The sequence below is a fragment of the Capra hircus genome, assembly GCF_001704415.2.
Source record: "Capra hircus breed San Clemente chromosome X unlocalized genomic scaffold, ASM170441v1, whole genome shotgun sequence".
NCBI lineage: Eukaryota > Metazoa > Chordata > Mammalia > Artiodactyla > Bovidae > Capra > Capra hircus.
In genome coordinates, this window is record NW_017189517.1 from 13,461,477 (window position 1) to 13,482,716 (window position 21,240).

The following is a 21,240-nucleotide window of genomic DNA, read 5'->3' on the forward strand; positions in this document are numbered from 1 at the left end:
TGTATTGAGACTTGTTTTTGTGGAGAATATTCCATGTGTACTTGGGAATGTGTATTCTGCTGCTTTTGGATAGAATGCTCTGTCAGTCCATTAAGTCTAATATGTCATTTGAGGTCAGTGTTTCCTTATTGATTTTCTGTCTGGATGATCTGTCCATTGATGTAAGTTGGGTGTCGAAGTCCTGAATATGATGCTTACTGTCAGTTTCTCCTTCATGTTTGTTCGTATGTATTATATGTATTTTAGGTGCTCTTATGTTGGCTGCCTATATATTTACAGTTGTTACATCTTCTTGAGTTGATTCCATGTTCATTATGTAATGTCTTTCTTTGTCTCTTGTTATGGCCTCTGTTTTAAAGACTAGTTTATCTGATGCAAGTGTTGCTACCCCAGCTTTCTTTCGATTTACGTTTGCATGGAATACCTTTTTCTTTCCTCTCACCTTCTGAGTCTTTAGATCTGAAGGGAGATTCCTGTAGGCAACATGTATGCGGGTTTTGTTTCTGTGTATAGTCAGCCACTCTGTTTCTTTTAACTGAAGCATTTATTCCATTTATATTAAAGGTAATTACTGGTAGGTGTATGTTTACTGCCATTTTGTTAATTCTTTTCTTTTCTTTTTTTTTTTTCCTTCTTCTTTGCTCTCTTCTTTTGTGATTTGATGGCTTTCTTTAGTGTTATGTTTGGATTCCTTTCTCTTTTGTTGTATGTGTGTCTATTATAGATGTTTGGTTTGTGATTACCATGAGGTTTATATAGATAGCAGTGTATTTGGTTATACTTACATAAACATATGTATGTATATGTATTCTTTTTCAGATTCTTTCCATTATAGTTTATTATAAGATATTGAATAAACTTCCCTGTGCTATACAGTAAATCCTGTTGTTTATCTATTTTATATATGGTAGTGTGCATCTGTTAATCCCATACTCCCAATTTATTCCCCCTCTTCGGTAACCATAAATTTGTTATCTACATCTGTGTATCTGTTTCTGCTTTGTAAAAAAGTTCATTTGTACTAATTGTTTGTTTCCACATATAACTGATATCATATAAAGTTTGTCTTTGTCAGAATTAATTCACTTAGTGTAATACTCTCCTGGTCCATCTACATGGTTACAAATAGCAGAATTCCATTCTTTTTATGGCTGAGTAATATTGCATTGTATATACACACCACATCTTTATCCATTCATCTGTTGATGGACCCTAAGGTTGCTTCCATGTTTTAGCTATTGTAAACAGTGCCGCTATGAACATTGGTGTACGTGTATCTTTTCTAATTAGAATTTTGCTCTTTTCTAGATATATGTCCAGATGTGGGATGAGCAGTGTTGAGAATCTTTTCATGGGCCTGTTGGCCATCTACATGTCTTCTTTGAAGAAATGTCTGGGTTTAATTTCCCAAATACCTCATACAAATTAACAACAACAGCAACAATAAAAACCCAACCTAATCAAAAACATGGGCAGAAGACCTAAATAGACATTTCTCCAAAGAAGACATGTGTGTGTGTGTGTGTGTGTGTGTGTGCGTGCATGCATGCACACGCTCAGTCGTGTCCGACTGTTTGTGACCCCATGGATTCTTGGCTGGGAAATTCCATGGACAGAGAAGCCTGATGGGCTACAGCCCATACATTCACAAAGAGTCAGACACAACTGAGCACACATATGCACACACACACAAACACACACATCTTCTTTAGAGAAATGTCTATTTAGATCTTCTCATTTTTTGATTGGGTTGCTTTTTGTTGTTGTTGTTGTTATTGATTTGTATGAGCTATTTGCATATTTTAAAAATTCAGCTCATGTCGATTGCATCCTTAGTAAATATTTTCTTCCAGTTTGTAAACCTATGGCTTCTTTATGGCTTCTCTTTCTGTGCAAAATCTTATAACTTTGCTTTTTATTCTTTTCTTATTTGTGTTAATAGCCTTTTCTTTTTTGCTTAGAGAAGTTCCTTTAACATTTCTTGTAAAGCATGTTTTGTGTTGAACACTTAGCTTTTGCTTGTCTCTAAAAGTCTTCTTCAACTCTGACTGATAGCTTTTCCAGGTAGAGTATTCTTTGTTGTAGGTTTTTCTCCTTTGAACACATTAAATATACTGTGTCACTTCCTCTGGTCATCAGAGCTGTATGCTCCAGGAGTGCTTTCTATATGGGCTGCATGAGCCCTTCTATTGTGGTGTGCTGACTACCATGGGTGAACCCCTGGTCTGTTGGTTACCAGGCATTGCCTAGTGCATAGGCTGCTGGCCCACTGGTGTTTGGGGCTGGGTCCTGGGACCTCTGGTGGGCAAGTGTGGTTCTTGGGGGACTGGGGACTCAGAAGCTCCTATGGCAACTGACTTGTTGGTGAGTGAGGCTGTGTCCCAGGTTGGCTAGCTGCTTGGCTTGGGGTGTGCCGGGACTGGTGCCAGTAGACTGGTGGGCAGGGCTGGGTACTAATAAGTTAGAGGGAGGATTCTGAAATGGCACTTGCCAGCAGCAGAGTCCTCATGATAGAACAAGCACCCTAAAATGGCTGCTGCCAGCGTCTTTGTCTGCAGGGTGAGCTGTAGTTGTTTCCTGCCTTTTGAGGAGATTCTCCAGATCAACAAATAGGTCTACTTAAGGCTCCTTTCAAATCACTGCTTCTGCCCTGGCTCCTGGTGCATGTGAGATTTTGGGTGCACCCTTTCAGGGTTATAAGGGGGTCCACCCCTGGAGGAGGGCATGGCAACCCACTCCAGTATTCTTGCCTGGATAATCCCCATGGACAGAGGAGCCTGGTGGGCTACAGTCCATGGGGTCACAAAGAGTTGGACACAACTCAGTGACTAAGCACACAAGGGGATCCAAGTATACTAAATTATTTAAAATATTTAAAGCCAGGCACCAGCTCTTTCTGCAAGGACTGAATTTACAAGTATTCAGTCATTTGGGTAAGGGAATAATTCACCTCAGAACATAACATATGAGCAACTAATGTGTGTTTAGTTTAGCTGAGGCTGATGGAGAGGGGGATAGCTTAAAGTTCCAAGTGCCCGATCTTACTGCTGTTGTTTTTATGTGTTTGGTAGAGCAATGCAGGAGATGCAAGAGATGTGGGTTTGATCCCTATGTCTGGAATATCTCCTGGAGTAGGAAATGGCAACCTGCTTGAGTATTCTTGCTTGGAAAATACCATGGACAGAGGAGCCTGGCAGGCTGCAGTCCATAGGGTCGCCCAGAGTTGGACAGGACCGAAGCCACTAAGCAGCAGCAGCAGCAGTCTAAACCTCTTGATCTGCAGTCTAGTACTAAGGCAGTGTCCAGGGCTTCAACTCCACTGGTGTCAGCAGACGAGCCAGAGTCCCTGGGCCCCCACGACCAAACCTCACTGGCAACACCAGCTCTGTCTCTATAACCGTCCCAGCGGCCCCTGAGGACAGCTTTAATTTACAAATCCAGCTGGCTCCTATTGATTATTTACTGTGCACCAAAGGTGGGTCATTCAAAATGGATCCTGTTCCTCTCAGTATGATTTTAAAAGGCACCCACTTTATTGTGTGCTCAACTTCCCCCATCATGAAGGTGCACCTGCCCAGTGAGTGGGGTTAGTGACAGGAACAGAAATAGGTGGGAGGACAGATGAGGCCATAAGCCAGTCCAGATCCTGGGACATTGTCGGTACTCACTTGCTGGGGGTGGGGTGGGGGCTGATAGGAGGGCCTTTAAGTAAATGTCCTAAAAAATTTTAACTAGAAGGAAATAGCTTCTTTTCCTGGTGCAGTTTCCCATCTTCAAGGCACCAAGATTTCCCTGCTCCGTTTTTTCCTGTCTGACATTAACTGGTCCATGTACTAACCCAGCCCCCGTTTCTCTCTGATTGGAGGTGTGGTTTAAGCATAGAAGGGCCAAGTAGAGGAAATGTCAGAGGTTCAGGGATGCGCCACCTCTGCTCACGGCCCATCGTGTGGTCAGCAACTGGGGTGGACCCTGCAACGCCATCCTCATTCAGGAACCGAATTGGGTCTGGGTCCTTCTGGAGCTGATGCCAATGCCGCCCTTGCTGCCATGCTACCCTTCCCCCTCCATTTCTACCTCCTCTGGCCTGGATTCTTCCACCCTTCATTCACTCTAGCTGTGCTCACGTGGCCTGGCCTGGTCCCCTACCACCGGTGGCCTTTCTGTAGCCCTGTTTCCTCTTGAATGGTCTCCGTGACAGCTTCTTCCAAAGTGCCTTTGAACCAGATTGAAGTTCTGATACCTCACCACCAAGCACACTTCCCCCAGTGCCTGTCAAGTGTGTTAAATACAAGAGCCAAGACGTTGTCCCACTATTTTAGGGCACATTTTCTGTATTTCCAATAAAGTTGTGAATTCTCTGCATATTTATTCTGTGTCACACGGGGTTAGTGCGTCTGATGGAAACTGCTGATCCATGGTCACCATCAGTAGGCCACACAGATCTCTGAAGTTTCCCAGGTACCCAGGAGGGGTGTACAGAGACCCATCCATTCTCTTCCACCCTCATCCTCCCCCCACCCTGCCCCACTGGGACCACCGAGATATGCAAGACGGGTGGCGTGAGTCTCCAAGGGAGGAGAGTCTCCAAGGCTTTATGGAGGAGAGGAAGCTGGGCGTTCATCTGATTCTCTCACAGTTCTACTCACTGCTTTCCCTTTTGTGGAGGGGATGCGGGGTGGGGGCGAGAGTCCTGGCTCTTCAGAGGAAACGTAAGAGGAGACTCTGTCTAGGCCAATGTGAGAACATTTTCCCTTCCTCCCCTTCCTTTCTCAAAGAGGTGGAAAACATAGCCTTCCTTCCTCAGCTCAGAGGTGATCATGTGGCCTTCAGATGTGTTTTGTCACCTACAACCTCCTGGGGAGAACCAGTTCAGTTCAGTTCAGTTCAGTCGCTCAGTTGTGTCCGACCCTTTGCGACCCCATGAATTGCAGCATGCCAGGCCTGCCTGTCCATCACCAACTCCCGGAGTTCATTCAGACTCACTTCCATCGAGTCCGTGATGCCATCCAGCCATCTCATCCTCTGTCGTCCCCTTCTCTTCCTGCCCCCAATCCCTCCCAGCATCAGAGTCTTTTCCAATGAGTCAACTCTTCACATGAGATGTCCAAAGTACTGGAGTTTCAGCTTTAGCATCATTCTTTCCAAAGAAATCCCAGGGTTGATCTCCTTCAGAATGGACTGGTTGGATCTCCTTGCAATCCAAGGGACTCTCAAGAGTCTTCGCCAACACCACAGTTCAAAAGCATCAATTCTTCGGCGCTCAGCCTTCTTCACAGTCCAACTCTCACATCCATACATGACCACTGGAAAAACCATAGCCTTGACTAGACGGACCTTAGTCGACAAAGTAATGTCTCTGCTTTTGAATATACTGTATAGGTTGGTCATAACTTTTCTCCCAAAGAGTAAGCGTCTTTTAATTTCATGGCTGCAGTCACCATCTGCAGTGATTTTGGAGCCCAAAAAATAAAGTCTGACACTTTCTACTGTTTCCCCATCTATTTCCCATGAAGTGATGGGACTGGATGCCATGATCTTCGTTTTCTGAATGTTGAGCTTTAAGCCAACTTTTTCACTCTCCTCTTTCACTTTCATCAAGAGGCTTTTTAGCTTCTCTTCACTTTCTGCCATAAGGGTGGTGTCATCTGCATATTTGAGGTTATTGATATTTCTCCCAGCAATCTTGATTCCAGCTTGCGTTTCTTCCAGTCCAGCATTTCTCATGATGTACTCTGCATCTAAGTTAAATAAGCAGGGTGACAATATAGAGCCTTGATGTACTCCTTTTCCTATTTGGAACCAGTCTGTTGTTCCATGTCCAGTTCTAACTGTTGCTTCCTGACCTGCATACAGATTTCTCAAGAGGCAGGAGAACCTGGGTTCCGCTAATTCAGCACTGCAAAGGAGGCTCTTGGTTGAGTGCTGCCTGAAGGCATGAGGAGTGGTTCGTGAGCACTGATGCAGGATCAGTTCAGTTCAGTCACTTAGTTTCTGACTCTTTGCGACCCCAGGGACTGCAGCATGCCAGGCTTCCCTGTTCATCACCAACTCCCAGAGCTTGCTCAAACTCCTGTCCATTGATTTGGTGATGCCATCAAACCATCTCATCCTCTGTTATCCCCTTTCCCACCTGCCTTCAATCTTTCCCAGCATCTGGGTCTTTTCAAATGAGTCAGTTCTTCACATCAGCTGGCCAAAGTATTGGAGTTTCAGCTTCAGCATCAGTCCTTCCAAAGAACACCCAGGACTGATCTCCTTTAGGATAGACTGATTTGTTCTCCTTGCAGCCCAAGGGACTCTCAAGAGTCTTCTCCAAACCACAGTTCAAAAGCATCAATTCTTCAGCACTCAGCTTTCTTTACAGTCCAACTCTCACATCCATACATGACTATTGAAAAAGCATAACTTTGCCTAGATAGACCTTTGTTGGCAAAATAATGTCTATGCTTTTTAACATGCTGTCTAAGTCGGTCATAGCTTTTCTTCCACGGAGCAAGCGTCTTTTAATTTTATGGCTGCAGTCACCATCTGCAGTGATTTTGGAGCCCCCCAAAATATGTCTGTCACTGTTTCCACTGTTTCCCAACCTATTTGCCATGAAGTGCCGGGACCAGATGCCGTGATCTTAGTTTTCTGAATGTTGAGAACTGTACAAAAAAGATCTTCACGATCCAGATAATCATGATGATGTGATCACTAATCTAGAGCCCGACATCTTGGAATGTGAAGTCAAGTGGGCCTTAGAAAGCATCACTACGAACAAAGCTAGTGGAGGTGATGGAATTCCAGTTGAGCTGTTTCAAATCCTGAAAGATGATGCTGTGAAAGTGCTGCACTCAATATGCCAGCAAATTTGGAAAACTCAGCAGTGGCCATAGGACTGGAAAAGGTCAGTTTTCATTCCAATTCCAAAGAAAGGCAATGCAAAAGAATGCTCAAACTACCGCACAATTGCACTCATCTCACATGCTAGTAAAGTAATGCTCAAAATTCTCCAAGCCAGGCTTCAGCAATACGTGAACTGTGAACTCTCTGATGTTCAAGCTGGTTTTCGAAAAGGCAGAGGAACCATAGATCAAATTGCCAACATCTGCTGGATCATGGAAAAAGCAAGAGAGTTCCAGAAAAACATCTATTTCTGCTTTATTGACTATGCCAAAGCCTTTGACTGTGTGGATCACCATAAACTGTGGAAAATTCTGAGAGATGGGAATACCAGACCACCTGACCTGCCTCTTCAGAAACCTGTATGCAGGTCAGGAAGCAACAGTTAGAACTGGACATGGAACAACAGACTGGTTCCAAATAGGAAAAGGAGTACGTCAAGGCTGTATATTGTCACCCTGCTTATTTAACTTCTATGCAGAGTACATCATGAGAAACGCTGGGCTAGAAGAAGCACAAGCTGGAATCAAGATTGCCGGGAGAAATATCAATAACCTCAAATATGCAGATGACACCACCCTTATGGCAGAAAGTGAAGAGAAGCTAAAAAGCCTCTTGATGAAAATGAAAGAGGAGAGTGAAAAAGTTGGCTTAAAGCTCAACATTCAGAAAATGAAGATCATAGCATCCGGTCTCATCACTTCATGGGAAATAGATGGGGAAACAGTAGAAAGTGTCAGACTTTATTTTTTGGGCTCCAAAATCACTGCAGATGGTGACTGCAGCCATGAAATTAAAAGACACTTACTCTTTGGGAGAAAAGTTATGACCAACCTATACAGTATATTCAAAAGCAGAGACATTACTTTGCCGACTAAGGTCCGTCTAGTCAAGGCTATGGTTTTTCCAGTGGTCATGTATGGATGTGAGAGTTGGACTGTGAAGAAGGCTGAGCGCCGAAGAATTGATGCTTTTGAACTGTGGTGTTGGCGAAGACTCTTGAGAGTCCCTTGGACTGCAAGGAGATCCAACCAGTCCATTCTGAAGGAGATCAGCCCTGGGATTTCTTTGGAAGGAATGATGCTAAAGCTGAAACTCCAGTACTTTGGCCACCTCATGTGAAGAGTTGACTTATTGGAAAAGAGTCTGATGCTGGGAAGGATTGGGGGCAGGAGAAGAAGGGGAGACTGAGGATGAGATGGCTGGATGGCATCACAGACTCGATGGGCGTGAGTCTGAGTGAACTCCAGGAGTTTGTGATGGACAACCTGGCGTGCTGCGATTCATGGGGTCGCAAAGAGTCGGACACGACTGAGTGAGTGAACTGAACTGAACTGAGTTTTAAGGCAGGTTTTTCACTCTCCTCTTTAACTTGCATCAAGAGGCTCTTTAGTTCTTCTTTGATTTCTGCCATAAAGGGTGGTATCATCTGCATATCTGAGGTTATTGATAATTGTGCCAGAAATCTTGATTCCAGCTTGTGCTTCATCCAGCCCAGCATTTCACATCATATACTATGCATATAAGTTAAATAAGCAGGGTGACAGTATACAGACTTGACATACTCCTTTCCTGATTTGGAACCAGTCTGTTGTTCCATGTCTGGTTCCAATTGTTGGTTTTTGACCTGCATACAGATTTCTCAGGAGGCAGGTCTAGTGGTCTGGAAAAGAGACACAGATGTATAGAACAGTCTTTTGGACTCTGAGGGAGAGGAAGAGGGTGGGATGATTTGGGAGAATGGCATTGAAACATGTATAATATCATATATGAAACGAGTCGCCAGTCCAGGTTTGATGCATGATACTGGATACTTGGGGCTGGTGCACTGAGACGACCCAGAGGGATGGTACAGGGAGGGAGGAGGGAGAGGGGATCAGGATGGGGAACCTGTGGCGGATTCATGTTGATGTATGGCAAAACCAATACACTATTGTAAAGTAATTAACTTCCAATTAAAATAAAAAATAAAAAATTTATATTAAAAAAGAAAAGAATTTTCCACACTTTGTTGTGATCAACACAGTCAAAGGCTTTGGCTTAGTCAATAAAGCAGAAGTAGATGTTTTTCTGGAACTCTCTTGCTTTTTTGATGATCCAACAGATGTTGGCAATTTAATCCCTGGTTCCTCTGCCTTTTCTAAATGCAGCTTCAACATCTGGGAGTTTATTGTTGATGTACTGTTGAAGCCTTGTTTGGAGAATTTTGAGCATTACTTTGCTATTGCATGAGATGAGTGAAATTGTGTGGTAGTTTGAACATTTTTTGGCATTGCCTTTCTTTGGAGTTGGAATGAAAACTGACCTTTTCCAGTCCTGTGGCCACTGCTGAGTTTTCCAAATTTGCTGGCATTTTGAGTGCAGCCCTTTCACAGCACCATCTTTTAGGATTTGAAACAGCTCAACTGGAATTCCATCACCTCCACTAGCTTTGTTCCTAATGATGCTTCCAAAGGCCCACGTGACTTTGTGTTCCAGAATGTCTGGCTCTAGGTGAGTAATCACACCATCGTGGTTATCTGGGTCATGAAGATCTTTTTTATGTGGTTCTTCTGTGTATTCTTCCTGCCTCTTCTTAATATCTTCTATTTCTTTTAGATCAATACCATTTCTGTCCTTTATTTTGCCCATCTTTGCATGAAGTGTTCCCTTGGTATCTCTAATTTTTATGAAGGGATCTCTAGTCTTCCCTATTCTATTGTTTTCCTCTCTTTCTTTGCATTGATCACTTAGGAAGGCTTTCTTCTCTCCTTTCTATTCTTTGGAACTCTGCATTCAGATGGATATATCTTTCCTTTTCTCCTTTGCCTTTTGCTTCTCGTCTTTTGTCAGCTATTTGTAAGGCCTCCTCAGACAACCATTTTGCCTTTCTGCATTTCTTTTTCTTGGGGATGGTCTTGATCACTGCCTCCTATACAATGTCATGAACCTCCATCCATAGTTCATCAGGCACTCTGTCTATCAGATCTAATACCTTGAATCTACTTGTCACTACCACTGTATAATTGTAAGGGATTTGATTTAGGTCATACCTGAATGGTCTAGTGGTTTTCCCCACTTTGTTCAATTTAAGTCTGAATTTTGCAATAAGGAGTACATGATCTGAGCCACAGTCTGCTTCCAGTCTTGTTTTTGGTGGATAATCACATTATTTAAAAGAAGCAGGAAGACCTTGCCTTTGTTCATGTTGCCTTCTTCAAATGGAATTCCCAGGTAGAAAACCTCTAGGAAAGGCTATGTGAGGAAAAGAAGGCCCCCAACCAAGCTCCTGTTGTAGCTGGTAGTTGGGGTGGAGAAGGGAGTCATTTGCTAGCAGAGGAAGAGTCTTTCTGGGTTGTCTATCCCAGAGGGAGGGACTGAAGAATTGGGAGGGAATGCATCCAGGCACAAAACCTTATGGAACTGGCTCTCCCCAGCCCTTGGCCAAGCTGATTTGCCCAAAGAGAACTGCAGTAAATTCTGGCTCTAAAAATAAGAGCATTGGGATTCTCTGGTAGTTCAGTGGCTGGGACTCTGCACTCCCAATGCTGGGGCCCGGGTTTGAACCCTGGTCAAGGAGCTGGATCTCACATGCAGCAGCTAAGAGTTCACATGCTCCAACTAAAGACCCCACCACATACGGCAACGGAGATGGAAGATCTCTCCTGCCGCAACAAAGACCCAGTGGGGAAAAATAAATAAAATATTTAAAAAAAAACCAAAACATTATTTCTTCTCTTAAAACAAGTAACAACACTGTGATGGTATCATGGGTTTGTATATATGTCCAAACTCATCAAAATGTATACATTAAATATGTGCATTTTTGTATGTTAAGTAATAAGAAGCTGAAATAAATACATAGAACAACAATAAAGTTTTTGGTCAGTTTGTAAGTTTGGTAAGCTCTGGCACATTACTCATATAGTAACTTACTCCTTCAAAGAATGACCCACTTGTTCACTGGGTCACTGTGTCTTGACTTTTGGTAAAAGGATGGCTTTTGATGAGTTGACTTGGAGCCAAATCCAAGACGTCTAGGGCCAAGCCAATGAGACAGGGTATTTATTTATGGGAAGATCCTATTTAGAATTCCCTCATGGAGCCCCATTCTCCAATAGGAGAAGGAAAAGGATGGCATTTTATTCTCACATATGAGTGAGGAAAATCATTCTTTATCCTCTTTCCTAAGGGCCTTTCCCAGATGGCGCTAGTGGCAAAGAATTCTGGAGACATAAGAGACTGGGGTTCCATCCCTGGCTCAGGAAGATCCCCTGGAGGAAGGCATGGCAACCCACTCCAATATTCTTGCCTGGAGAATCCCATGGACAGAGGAGCCTGCTGGGCTACAGTCCATGGGGTCACAGAGAGTTGGCCACGACTGAATCAATAGCACAGCAGCACGCCCTGTCCTTTGCTAGTTCCTTTTCTCCCTTTACCTTCCTGATGAGAGGCTATTTGGCTGAATGGGTGTGAAAGGTCAGGGGCGTGGTCAAGTTTGGGGTCTGGGTGATGAATGGGGAGAACCACTGCAGATGACTTTTGAGGAGCCCGCCCTTACTAACCCTCGGTACCTTAGTGAAGGCAGGATGCATAGAGAGAGGAACATGGAACCGTATATTACCATATGTAAAATAGATAGCCATTGGGAATTTGCTGTATGACTCAGGGAACTCAAACAGGGGCATCATAACAACCTAGAGGGGTGGGATGGAGAGGGAGGTGGGAGGGAGATTCAGAGGGAGGGGACATATGTACACCTATGGCTGATTCATGTTGATGTTGGGCAGAAACCAACAGAATACAGTAAGGGAATTATCCTTCAATGAAAAATAAGTAAATAAATACCTGAGTGGCCATCCAACCTGCAAGCAGCTGCAGCAGAAGTCTCAGAAGAAATTTATGAGTCCCTGTTCCCTGGGATTTTCAGAAGGAAAGTTTGAGTGCTGCTATGGCAACAGCTGCAGAGAAGGCGATGGCACCCCACTCCAGTGCTCTTGCCTGGAAAATCCCATGGACAGAGGAGCCTGGTAGGCTGAAATCCATGGGGTCACTAAGAGTTGGACAAGACTGAGTGACTTCCCTTTCACTTTTCACTTTCATGCATTGGAGAAGGAAATGGCAACCCACTCCAGTGTTCTTGCCTGGAGAATCCCAGGGATGGGGGAGCCCGGTGGGCTGCCATCTATGGGGTCACACAGAGTCGGACACGACTGAAGAGACTCAGCAGCAGCAGCAGCAGCAGCATGGCAACAGCTGAGCTATTTCAAATCCTGAAGATGATGCCGTGAAAGTGTGCACTCAATACGCCAGCAAATTTGGAAAACTGAGCAGTGGCCACAGGACTGGAAAAGGTCAGGTTTCATTCCAATACCACACAATTGCACTCATCTCACAAGCTAGCAAAGTAATGCTCAAAATTCTCCAAGCTAGGCTTCAACAGTATGTGAACCAAGAACCTCCAGACCTTCAAACCAGATTTAGAAAAGGCAGAGGAACTAGAGATCAAATTTCCGACATCCATTGGTTGTTCCTACATTCTGAGATCAGGGCCTCTGGCTGTGCTTGATGATTTTTTTTTCTTTTCTTATCTTTTTTTGGCCACACATTATGGCACTCAGGATCTTAGTTCCCCAACCAGGAATGAACCTGTGCCCCTGCAGTGGAAGTGCAGAGTCTTAACCACTGGACCATCAGGAAAGACCTTTGATGGTTTCTTTTAAAAAATATCTTTTATCAAACACAGATGAGAGACAATATACTATAATGGTTTTCAGCAGAGTCAGGAGTAATTTACAAAACGTTTCTTTTTGTCAATTTGCTTGCCTCCAAAATGGGGAAAATGACAATGCCTACTGAATATGATTTTTGTGAGGATTAAACCAGGTAATTCATTGAAAGTTTGAGAATAGTATATGGTACATGGTAATCTTTCTCTATAAGCTTTAGATATTATTTCTGTTATTAATATTAGTAGTAGGAGGAGTATGACAAGGTCTTAATTGGTAAAATGAAAAGATTATGACTTCTGTCCAAACGCAGTTTTATTTTACTAATATTACTAGTCTATGAAACCTTCAAGGTTTGGAGCCCCTGCCCTTAACCATGGTGCTTATATATGGAGTGGTTGTTTTCTCCTGTTAAGACAATGCCTCAGTCCTAACAAAGAAAGGGAAGTGCTTGGCTAAGTCTGGAGGACAGCACACAAACCCAGGACCCACACAGAGACTATGCCGCTGAGACGACCTGGAGAGGGAGAGGCATGTGGGTGGGGAGGAGGAAGTGTGAGAGGCAGCTGGCTTCATAGGAAGAAGACAAACTGTGGACTCGGATTCAAATCAGAGCTCTGCCACGGACTGGCTCGGTGATTTTGAACAGATTTGTTCAGCTTTCTGAGTCTCATCCATACAAGGGGATCTTAATAGTAGTTAGTTCATAGAGCTGAAAAGAAGATGAAGAGATTCACGTGGAGCACCCAGAAGAAAACCTGGCAAGCTGTAGGTGTTCAATAAACATTTGCTACCATGAAGATGATGAAGACACTAATACAGCAGACAGAACAAAGAAGTAGAGGAATAAAAAGAGCCCACTGCTTCCCAGAAGCAGGGAGAATTTTCTCAGTGCAACAAGGACCGATGTGTCTTGAGCTCTCTCTCACTAAGGTCAATGCCAGGCAGCCGAGAAAGAAGGAGGATTTGTATGGCCCCTCCCTGATGAGCACACGCACTCCAGAGCTATGAATACTGCTGATGCTGGAGACTGGCCTCTGTTCTGCTCACTTGCCTGAATCCCACAAAGCCCATAGGATCAACTGCTATGAACCTCTGGTGCCACAGCAGGCCCCAAACCAGAATTCTCCACTCTTCCTGGCCGCAGAAGGAAAAAAGATAGTTACTTCAAAAATAGCAAAAATTGGAGCTTCCCTGGTAGCTCAGTTGGTAAAAAATCCACCTGCAATGCAGGAGACTCAGGTTTGATTCCTGGATTGGGAAGATCCCCTGGAGAAGGGATACGTTACCCATGCCAGTATTCATGGGCTTCCCTAGTGGCTCAGATGGTAAAGAATCTGTCTGCAATGCAGGAGACCTGGGTTCGATCCCTGGGTCGGGAAGATCCCCTGGAGGAGGGCATAGCAACCCACTCCAATATTCTAGCCTGGAGAATCCCCATGGACAGAAGAGTCTGGCGGGCTCACAGACTTGGACTGAGCAACTCAGCACAGCACAGACCAATGGTAAGAATAATGTAAAAATGCTATTCAGGTGCCCTCTTCTGGACCTTCTGGGCAAGGGTTTTCCCGAAGACATCCCTGGGTCTTCTCACTCAATCCTGGGACCTCAAGGGAGACTCATGGGCTTTCCCACCTAAGGAAATATAATCTGGGTCAGGAATCAGATTATGAGCAACCTGACAGGGGGTCCCACTAGCATCTGCATGGTGATGGCCCTGTACCTTTCCTGGTGAATCTGGAGATGAATCAGGCAGTCCCAGTGTCTTACTCAGCTCAAGACACAATTATTGGCCTGTTATTGGCCCTTGGTGCATATTGAGCACATGATTCATGGCTGTGAAGTAACTTTTTACAAAATATTTATTAATTTCTTAGGCTATGTTAGGTCTTAGTTGCGACACGTGGGATCGCCGATGCTTCATGTGGGATAATTCATTAAGGCACACGGGCTCTGTAGTTGTGGGCACATGTGGCTAGGTAGCTCCGAGCCATGTAGGATTTTAGTTCCCTGACCAGAGATCAAACCTGCGTCCCCTGCATTGGAAGGCGGATTCTTAACCACCCGACCACCAGAGAAGCCCCTAAGTAATCTTCAGCCCATAAATTCCAGTCGTGGCATGGATCCAAGCAGATGTCTCACCTCACCTGATGGAGGCGGTTCAGGAATCTCATGTAGAAATGGTACATACAGGAATGAAGTGCAGACAGATGGGGTCTCACAACTCCCTGAAAGGCTCTCAGGGGTGACTCTTTGGCTCCCCGGCACATTGCCCAAAGAGCCACTGCTTCCACTGGCCCTGTGAGGGTCCAGGTACAAAGACCTCCTGGATCACCAGTCCCCAACCTTTTTAGCACCAGGAACCAGTTTCGTGGAAGACAATTTTTCTACGGATGGGGTGGGGTCATGGTGGTTTCGGGACGATTCAAGCATGTTACATTTACTGTGCACTTTGTTTTTATTTTCATAACATCAGCTCCACTTAGATCATCAGGCATTAGATCCCGGGGGTTGGGGACCCCCTGTCCTGGACCATAAATGGGCCTGATCAGCACACCTGATGCCTCCTCCGGTCAAGTACTAACAAGCAGGAATGGGGCACAGCTGCCACTGAATCTGAGACCGCCCTTTCCCTTACTGAGTGTGGCGAGGGATGCTCATTGCAATGAGCTGAGCCTCATGCAGTGTGGATGTCTGTCCGGGTCACTTCAACAAGAAGGCTTGCTGTATCTTCACTGAACCGTGGATGTGGCTAATGGCCTTGCCATTCGGTCAGGCTTTTGGCAAGACTCAGACTGGCATATAGAGCAAGACTCCCTGCAGGGACCACCTGTGTTCCTCTCCAGGTAAGGTGTTTTTATTCTGTACTTTTTTCAAGATTTTCTCTGTTTGGTTTTCTGCAATTTGAATATGATATTCCTAGGTGTGGTTTGTTGTTGTTGTTGTTTTGACATTTATACTGCTTGGTGTTCTCTGAACTTCCTAGACATGTCATCCTGTCATTAATTTTAGAAAACTCCCAGCTATTATTACTTCATATATTTCCTCTGTTCCTTTTCTCTCTTTCTTCTGCTTTGTGTAGTCCCATTATACAAGCTATACCTTTTGTAATTGTCCCACAATGATTGGAAGACATTCTATTCCACGTTTTATTAATCTTTTTCTCTTTACATTTCAGTTTCTATTGATAAGTCTTCAAACTCTCTGATTCTAATCCCAGCCCTTTCCAATCATCTGAAGGGTCCATTAAATGTATTCTTTATTTCTTTACAGTATTTTATTCTACTATTTCCTGTATATCCTTTCTAAGGGTTTCTATCTCTCTGTTTTCATTATCCATCTGTTCTTGAAAGTTGTCCACCTTTTCCACTAGAGCCCTTAGCATATTGATCATGTTTATTTTAAATTCTCAGTCTGATGGTTCCATAATCTCTGCTATACCTGAATCCACTTCTGACACTTGCTTTGTCTCTTCAGACTATTTCTTCTCTCCTTTTATCAGGCTATGTAATTTTTTTTTGTTGAAAGCCAGTAATGATCAGGTATTTGGAAGTACACAGGCCTTTCTATGACATCTTTATTTTTATCTGGCCAAGAGATATGCTGTGTTTACAGTTTTCTGTATCTGTAGTATCAGAGGATTCAATTTCCACAAGTGTTTAGTTTTTGTCTGCTGGCATTTTTCATTTCCCATAGACCACTTCTTAGAGTCTGAGCCTTCCGTTCTTTCAGCTGTGACCCACTGCATTATAAGGAGAGCTAGTTGATGTTTGGTCAGGTCTGGGTTGAGGAGACACGTTCTATAATCTTATGGTTTGGGCTCAGTCGTTCAGTGTCCCTGACCCCCTGGACTATGACCTTCACAAGTACTCCTCAGCTTTTTTCTTCTCTTCTGTGAAGGTGCATGTCTAGGGGGTTTGAAGTTTGGTTTATTTCCCTTACCCCAAGTCCAAGAAGGCTCTGATGAAGTCTTCTCCCTTGCTGGGTAGGCCACTGTTACGAAGAATGCTCTTGGCTTGTGTCCAATGGTTACTTCTCCCCTCTTTCTTGGTCAAACAGGAAGCAATTTTTCTCTGATCTTTACCAAGAAAACCTGTTGAGGATCCTAGGGGTAAACACCATGATTGTGGGGGTGGGGGTTGCTTCGATTCAGTCCCTAGGAATTTTTAATTTGCAAGTTAGTCCACACTCAGTCACCAGCAATTCACTGAAGCTACCTTTTAAGTTCCAGTTTGTTAGATTTCATCATTTTCTGCCTCAGGTGTGCTGATCTGTGTTCAGTATAATCTGTAATCTTGAGAATCAGCTCTTTCTCCAGTTCAGGGATTACAGTTTGTCCCATGACCTCAATTCTGTGATGTGGCCAAGAATGGTCATTGATTTTTAATCTGTTCATATTTTCTTCTGAGGGTGGGAATGATGACTTACAAGTTCTTATTGGAGTGGAATCATTCCTTTAGATTTTAGACATTGTTTTCTTTAGCTCTTTGGATACATCAGGGCTTCCCTTGCGGCTCAGCTGGTAAAGAATCTGGCTGCAATGCGAGAGACCTGGGTTCGATCCCTGGGTTGGAAAGATCCCCTGGAGAAGGAAAAGGCTACCCACTCCAGTATTCTGGCCTGGATAATTTCATGGACTGTATAGTCCATGGGGTCGCAAAGAGTTGGACACAACTGAGTAACTTTCACTTCTGCACACTTGAATACATTAAAATATCTGAAAAAAGTCCACTAAAAGACATGGAAGAACCTTAAATGCATTATTACTAAGTGAAAGAAGCCAGTTTCAAAAGGCTACATGCTGTATGAGTCCATTTATATGCCATTGTGGAAAAGGCAGAAGTATGGAGACAGACAAAAAACAGAAAAAAGATCAGTGGTTGCCAGGAAGAGGGAGGAGTAGGAAGAAAAACAGAGGATTTGGGGGGCAGTGAAAATACTCTGATAGTATAATGATGGATACACGTCAGTAATATTTGTCCAAATCCATAGAACGTACAACACCAAGGGTCCCCTGGTTGCTTCTCCAAACTCTTTGGAGCCTCTCTCCTCCTCACTCCTGATATCTAGCCACTCCTGGGCCTTTCCAAAACATACGAAACCTTCCCAGTTCAGGATTTTTGCCCAGCCAGTTTCATCCGGCTTAGATATCCTTCAGGTTAAGCTTTTGTGTCCCTTCCTGAGTGGCCTTCCTTGACCTTACAACCCAAGTCAGAATCCATGTATTCTCTCTCCTTGTACCATGTTCCTTACATGGACACACCACTATTTGTGTATTTATTGGTTTACTGTCTGGGTCCCTAGTTGGGAGGCAAATTTCATGACAGGAAGGAAAGCATCTGTCTTTCTCCCTGAGGTCTTCCCAGCACCTAGCCCAGGGCCCAGATGGAATAGGTGCTCGGTTGACACAGGTGGAATGAGTGAATAAAGGAGGTTTATTCATCCATTCCGGAGACGGCAATGGCAACCCACTCCAGTGTTCTTGCCTGGAGAATCCCAGAGACGCGAGAGCCTGGAGGGCTGCCATCTCTGGGGTCGCACAGAGTCGGACATGACTGAAGCGACTTAGCAGCAGCACCATTCATCCATTCTGTAGAGGCTGATGCTGTTATCTCTGAGTAGTGATGTACCTGCTGCCACACAACTAGCAAGTGGACATAAATGGGTGAGATCTCAGAATTACTGTTCTTAGGTGAATAGGCATCTTGGAAAGTATTTGCTAAGGGGGTGGAATGTAGGGGTTGGGGAGAAGTGGGGTGTGGAGCAAGTCAGTTTGGAAGATTCCAGACCAGTGACTCTCAGAGAAATGGCCCCTGGCCAAGGACCTGCAAGACATAGTTTCAGGATTTACAATTGTTGAAAAACATCCTCCGTTTTCATAATACCAATTGGTGATAAACGCCCCTGCGGGAAGGCTACTAGAAAACACAGCACTTTCCCTGTAAGGGCAGGTTTTGCAGTTTATGGGAAGGAGGCAGGCTTAAAAGGCTCCAGGGAGACTGCCCCTCGCCCCCGCTTTCTACCATTTTCCTAAGCAGGGCAAAGGGCTGCGGGGCGCGGGAGACGCCACCGGTGGTGCCAGGACCACACTCGCACAGCGGAAAGTAGATCTTGGTGACCCTGCATCCCGCAGGCTGCACATCGCTCTCCGCCCCACAGACCCCCACACCGCCCTCAGTCTGCACCTCACTTCTCAGACTCCACACGTCCCCACTGCAGCCCCTAGTAATCTCCAGTTCCCCCCGTGTCACCTAGCAGTCTCGCAGCAGCGCACGAAGGGCAAGAAGCTGGTAGGGAAGGCGCAAGTGCGGTGAGTCAGCGTGGAGCCAAGTTCCCAGCAGAGGGCGCGGGAGAGTCTCCCTGCGCCCGGGGAACACGCGCGCGCCCGGCCGCTTCCAGGCCAGGTACCTCCCTGGCAGGTTTCAAGTCAAGGCCGCCGCCGCCACCGCTTTTCCAAGAAACAGACTTTCAGCTTCCTCTGCTGGGCAGTGAGTTCGCCTATGTCTGTGTGCTCAGTGGCTAAGTCGTGTGCGATTCTTTGTGATCCATGGACTGTACCCGCCAGGCTTCTCTGACCACGGAATTTTCCAGGCAAGAATACTAAAGTGGGTTGCCATTTCCTACCCCAGGGGATCTTTCGGGCCCAGGGATCGAACTCGTGTCTGATCTGTCTCCAGCCTTGACAGGCAGATTCTTTACCACTGAGCTACCAGGGCAGCCCTAAATGGCCCTATGGATAGCCGAGAAATAAAGGTTAGGTATTATTATTATTATCATTGATCTGATGTATAGGTAACAGGTGATCTTAAGAAGGAAACCAAGCGTCTGTGGACTAAGAACGGGACCGGGGATTGTGTTTGGCCAGTGTGATTTTTGTTTCTTTTTTGGCTTGGGTTGCCTGGTGTGTTGTTTCGGCATCCGGTGTGTTTTGTCTGTTAATGTGTAGGTTAAAAATCGTCTTTCTCAGGAGATTGGGATTGACATATACACACTACTATATATAAAATAGATAACAGAGAAGGACCTACTGTGTAGCAAGGGCTCTCAATATTCTGTATTGGCGAAAGAATCTGAAAAAAAGAGTGGAGACTGCTGAATGTTATGTGGCAGGCTGGATGGGAGGGCAAGTTGGGGGAGAATGGACACATGTGTGTGTATGGCTGAGGCCCTTTGGCTGTTCACCTGAAACTGTCACAACATTGTTAACTGGTCACACCCCAATACAAAATAATAAAAAATTTAAGCCAACAAGAGAAAATTATAAAATACATTATTTGGAATAAAGTATTTTAAAAGTGTTTGCAGAACATTTAAAAAACAGAGGGGATAGATGTATATGTCCAACTGATTCACTTTGCTGTACACCTGAAGCCAGCACAACATTGTGTATCAGCTGCGTGCCAATAACAATTAATTACAATATGGGCTTTTTGGGAAAAGACTTATTTTTCTAGAGTGATTTAACACATTTCTCAGGAAATGCGGTAACATCCCCTTTACCAAGGACTGTAGGGAAGGGAATAATGGCAACAACAAAGTCATATGCCCAGGACAGTCGGTTTCCAGTCTGGAGCTTAAGCTGGAAGCAGTATCTCTCAGGGAAAGGGAGTAGTGTGATGTTTAAAGATTTTATTCTATTCTTTATTAGATAATTATTGTAGGAAAAGTTGCAAGTTCATGTGTTCATTTACCTTGGATCTTACCACTTCAAAATGATTGTTGTAGTCTTCTGTATAATTTTCCAGACGTTTTTGTACATGTAAATACTGGTAAAATGCTATCTCAACTAAAACTGAATCATATTATCCATACTTCTTTGCACTAGAGATCCTACCAGATGCATAAACCTGTTGGATGGAGGGACCTTCATTAATTTAATCAGTTCCTTATGATAAACAAGCTTTCTTCAAATGTTAAACTTTTATAAAAGATGCTACACTCAACATTCCTGTTTATACATCTTTTGCCAAAGTATTGTCTACCTCTTGATCAGTGTGAATTTTTAAAAATCTTAATTAAAAATAATATTTTAATTAATTTATTTTGCTGTGGTGGGTCTTAGTTGCTGCATGTGAGCTCTTAGGTGTGGCATGTAGGATTTAGATCCCTGATCAGGGATTGAATCTGGCCCCCCTGCACTGGGAACTTGGAATCTTACCCACTGGACCACGAGGAAAGTCCCCAGTGTGAAGTTTTGTAGGAATGTAGGGCAACTGGGTTTGGACTCTGGCTCTGGAGCTTACTGTGTGTCTTTACACAAATCACAGCCTTTCTAGGCTCCAATTTCCTCATCTTTAAGTGGAAGCAATCAGGCTACTGATTGTTTACAGTTATGGGGAGGATTAAATGAGATAATACATGTAAAATATTTGGTTAGTGCCTAGCACATAGCAAGTCCTAAATCAATATTCGCCACTGTTACTGTTACTTTATTGATACGCCAAAGCCTTTGACTGTGTGGATCACTATAAACTGTGGAAAATTCTGAAAGAGATGGGAATACCAGACCACCTAACCTGCCTCTTGAGAAATCTGTATGCAGGTCAAGAAGCAACAGTTAGAACTGGACATGGAACAACAGACTGGTTCTAAATAGGAAAAGGAGTACGTCAAGGCTGTATATTGTCACCCTGCTTATTTAACTTAG